The following is a 5,008-nucleotide window of genomic DNA, read 5'->3' as shown; positions in this document are numbered from 1 at the left end:
GAAAGCCTTCGAGCAGAGGGGAAGAGAGAGAAACCAGAGTCCAAGGTGGGGAGTTGTCAGGGCGCTGGGAATTGTCTGCAGGTGCCCGTGAATTCACAAGTGTCCACAAGGTCCCTCCAGCCACACAGTCACAATCAGATAAATTGCTCCACAAATAACTAATTGTCCGATATTCAATTCTTGTTTTATTCCCCTTGAGGAGTAATCTCCCAGCGACCTCTGTTCATGCCCCTGCCCTGGGCTTATGGCCCCACAACATTCAGCCCAGGAATTCAAGCCCAAGAATAGAAAAGATACTCCATGAAAAGATTGTTCTTTTTCCCCAATGTTTTCATTTACCATGAACTATAAATATTCATAATTCGATTTTCCCCACTTGTCACAAAATATGAATTTTCAGTTCGTTTTAAAGTTTACTTTTTCAACTTAAACCAGCCCCTAAAAAAGTAGTGATATTTAAAACCATCTTTCAGTTCATTTCTATTTTAATATAAAGATATTAAACAGACCGACTCAAGATTTAAGAGTTTGTCTTTTTACTCAATTAATATCTTAGAATTGAATACTCATTATTGATATTAATGGAAAAAATTTTAAAAATATTAATTGTGCCTAAATTACAATCAAGTAAAAATTTTCCAAATGAAGATGTAATACTAAAGCAAACACTTAATACTCCCTTTGGCTTGTGATATAATTACAGAGACAGTCAACCTGCTATTTATCTAGAGTATTTATTCAACCACATTATAAACCGTTAATTTTTAGAGAAAGTTCAGTTGCCAAACACTCTTGGTTTATGCCTGAGCATCTAGAGTATAATCTTTGTTTTTCCTCCAACCATGATAGCACATGGCAGTGACAAAATTCCTGATATCTGTCACTTGTAGTTGAAGTGCTATGATGAAATAAGTGGACCATGATTCAAAGTCATCAAATAGCAAAGGTATAGGGGAATTCCAAGAACAACATTTGAAACCTGGAGAGGTTTTGCCCCTTCCAACAGCCCCTTCTCCAACTGCAGGGGGCCCTGGGGAAGAAGGTCAGAAGAGGCTGTAGCAGCTCAGGCCCTGTGAAAGTTCCAAATGGCCCTGCGTGGGTTGGCTTCCAGAACAGGGCACACACAGAGGAGGAACCTCGGGAAATGAATCAAAATTCTCGAGGGCAGGGGCGATAGAGACAAAGGTTAGAGAAGATCCAGACCACAGTGGGGAGGGGGACCGGATCCAGGAAAGTTTGCTCAGAAAACAAGACGCCGTAGGTTTGAGCAATACACAAAAACGACGAAGCAGGGAGCTCTGTGGCGTTAGGAAAGCTTTTCTGAACGCTGCTTTAATTGGAAAGTTCAGAAGAACCAATTCCACTTAAAAACAAGTGACAGAAGTGCTCATTTTATCAGCACGTACACTAAAATTGGAACGGTATGGAGAAGATTAGCATGGCCTCTGTGCAAGGAAGACATGCAAATCTGTGAAGCATTCCGTATTAAAAAAAAAAAAGAGTAACAGAAAATATCGAGGTCAAATCCCATACGAAAGGACTATAAGAGAGTAAGAAGCAGAATACACGTTCGTGCAGACAATCAAAGCAGGCCAGAAAGATGTGGCAACAGAACAGATCAGAATTAACCTACTATCTCAAAATAAGCTAAAATGATATAACATACGGGTAAACAACATTTAGGAAAACTCAGAAATGAGGTAACAGAACCCAAAACAATTAGAAGTCAGAGAAAAGTTTATATCAAAATGAAGTCTAAATTAGAAGGAACACAGGAGTGAATAGACAAAAATCGTGCCTGAAAAGAAATAGCTGATTTAAAAAAGAAGAGTTTTAAATCAGAAAAAAATATTAAAAAGGGACCCCTGGGTGGCTCAGTTGGTTGGGTGTTCGACTTGTGATTTTGGCTCAGGTCGTGATCTCAGGGTCATGAGACTCCCACTTAGTGGGAGTCTGCTGGAGAGTCTTCCTCTCCCTCTGCCCCTCCCCAGCTAGCGCTCACGCTCTCTTTCGCAATGAATAAGTAAATATTTTTTCAAAAAGAAATAAAAAAAAAAGGTTTGAGAAAAAAATAACAAGTATTGAAAATAGGCAAGGAAGATTAAACCTGCAGATATTAAGAAGATAACAGAAGCAAGGGAAGAAAAATATTAAAAACATAACTCAAGAAAAATTCCCGGAAATTAAAAAAAGGATACAAGAGTCCATACTGAAAGAGTATAATGCACACCTGAGACTACTGACCTAGAATAACCAACACCAAGACACTGTTTAGTAAAATCACTGAGTTTAAAAAATAAAACCCCCAAAACCCACTTCAGGCCTTTAGAAAAAAAGGACATGGGACTCACAAGGAAAAGGAGATGAGATCACTTTCAGACTCTTTAACTGGAATTCTTCCCTCTGGAAGAAACTGGAGCTCATATTTAAGAAACTCCAGGAAAGGGACTGTAAGTCAAGGATTTTATATTCAGCAAAACTGACTCTCAAATATAAACACATATTATTATGGACAAGCACAAAATCCAGGACTGCTCAGTTATCAGCTATAAGGATAGGTGGTGAGCATGGAATATATAGTTACCTGTAGAACTGAGCAAGGGTGAAGAGCAAGAGGTCAGAGTAAGTCACCAGGGTGTGCTGGGACAATGCAGATAAAAACAACTGGTTTTCTAGCTGGGGCAAAAGAGAATATGGTGAACATTCAATCAAAAAATATTTTAAAAATAATTGTGGTAGTATTAGTACTTTTTTTTATTTTTGGTAGTATTAGTACTTTTATTCTGAGGCTGCTGTGTGCTCAATATGGGAGAAAACAAATGTGTGATTATGGGCTATCTTAATTCTATCATCCCGTGTGTCCTTGAGAACCAGGAACCTTGGTATCAAAGAAGGGACAGATAGAATAGAATAGAACTATAGGAGAAGTTATATCAAAGCTCTGGAGTCTTAAACTTGAGCTGGAAATCAATGTGGATTTGGGGAATTTTTTTTCATAGATACGTATATACACACACATATATATCTATACATATGTATATCTATAAATGATCAAAAGCCATAAACTTCCATTTATAAGTACCGGGGTGAACAATTTGATGATTATAGCTACCATTGGTACATGATATGTAGGAAAGGTGTTAAGGGAGTCAATCCTAAGAGTTCTCATCACAAGAAACATTTTTTTCCATATCTTTTTATTATGTTTGTATGAGATGTTGTATATTGTGGTAATCAATCATGACACGTGTTAATCACACCTTTATTCTGTATACCTTAAACTCGTACAGTAACATGTGTCAATTATATCTCAATAAAACCAGAAACATATTTTCAACAAAAAGAAAAACATTAAAATTGTTGCTTCATATATTAAATACACATTGCTGAAAAAATTGAAAAACAACTAATCCGATAGGAGTGAGCATCTCTAGAGCTCAAATTGTCATCTAAGGTAGTTTCTTACTCAAAGAAACTAGTGCTTCTTGGAGAAATGACTGATTCCAGGGCTGGAGCAGAAAACATAGAGATGACCTGAATTATCTTTTAACACCAGATGGAGGCTATCACAGATGATGAGGGTCAAGTCAAAAGGACCCAGGAGGCAATGTGAAATGCCTCCCTCAGACCAAAGATGGGACAATGAACGTCAATAATGCTATCAACTGCCATTGAGCGAGACACCCCCACCCCCAAGATGTTTAAATCTTCAACTTCAGAAGTTATTACCGAAAAAGGATTGCATTTGGGAGATGAGAGAGAGAGAGGAGAAATCACTATCTTGAAAACAGGTGAGTACAGAAGAGTCAAGCATTATTCTACCTTCTTTACATGAATCATCCCACTGGGGAACCAAATAGTAGATGAAGGGAAGCGTCTCTTTAAAACTGTATTCCAGCTCATAAATGAAAAATGGAATGGTGAAATTAGAATATCACCATTTAGCAATCCCCAATAATTTAACAGATAAAAGCATGAAGCAGCAAAGCCTGCTAATGTGAAGAAAAAAAAGAGCTAATTAAGTGCCTCCAATAATCTGGCCAAAGGGACCTAACCTGAATCTGATCCCGTCTCTGGATCCAGCTGCAAATATTCAGGAAACACAAGGCACATGTTAAACTATACATAAGTGTGCAATCGGCAAAGGACAGACCGTGGGAAATTTTACAGGTCAAAAGTCCCTCAACAGATTAAACTGTAAGAAAACAAAAGGATGGAAAAGGAACCAAGAGATTAAAAGAGACTTGAAAGATAAATGTTTTAAGTAAGCTCTACGCCCAACATGGGACTCTAGTTTATGACTTCAAGATCAAGAGTTGCATGCTCCAGTGGCTGAGCCAGCCAGGTGTCCCCAAAGATAAACGCTTTTAATATAAGACCATAGTTGTGACATAACAAGAAATATGGATCTGGTCTCTGCCCATTCCGGACACAGCACTTCTAAGACCTTTGGAATCTCCTGAGTACTAGGACTGTCTTTGGTATGTTCATGAGATGACTCTAGGCTAGGGGGTCTCTAGTTAGATTCTGTGTGTAGGGGCCGGTTGCCAGAGGAACCAGCCTTGTGATTAGAGGGCTGGTATTTCAACCCCCTACCACCACCCTTCCACCCCCACCCCTGCCCACTGCCACCAAATGTCCAGGGAGGACAGGAGGGCTAGAGATGAGGTCAATCACTGTGGCCAATGATTTAATCCATCTTGCCATCATAGTAGAACCCCACAAAACCCTTAAACGGTGGGGTTTGGAGAGCTTCTGGGCTGGGGAACACATCCACGCGCCAGGAGGATGGTACGTCCCAAACTCCAAGGGGTCAGAAGCTCCTGTGTTTGGGACCCTCACAGACCTCCTCTGTACCTCTTCATCTGGCTGTTCATTTCTATCTTTACTAAACCCTTTATAATAAACAGGTAACAGTAACTAAAGTGTGTCCCCGAGCTCTGTGAGTCAATAAAACAAATTACTCAAATTGTAGCCAAGTCAGACAGAAATGTGGGTGACCTGGGGA

At 39.3% G+C, this 5,008-nt stretch overlaps 1 non-coding gene across 1 annotated transcript; it reads left to right on the top strand.

Annotated features, from left to right (window-relative positions):
* Positions 1–1,383: 1,383 nt before the first annotated feature.
* On the top strand, positions 1,384–1,490 carry LOC113252572 (U6 spliceosomal RNA). Its single transcript, XR_003314926.1, has one exon. It is a non-coding gene; the product is annotated as a U6 spliceosomal RNA (small nuclear RNA).
* The last annotated feature ends 3,518 nt before the right edge of the window (positions 1,491–5,008 follow it).

The sequence above is a fragment of the Ursus arctos genome, unplaced genomic scaffold (genome assembly GCF_023065955.2).
Source record: "Ursus arctos isolate Adak ecotype North America unplaced genomic scaffold, UrsArc2.0 scaffold_7, whole genome shotgun sequence".
NCBI classification, from domain to species: domain Eukaryota; kingdom Metazoa; phylum Chordata; class Mammalia; order Carnivora; family Ursidae; genus Ursus; species Ursus arctos.
The sequence above is the reverse complement of the archived record's forward strand: the minus strand, read 5'-3'. Positions and strand labels throughout refer to the sequence as shown.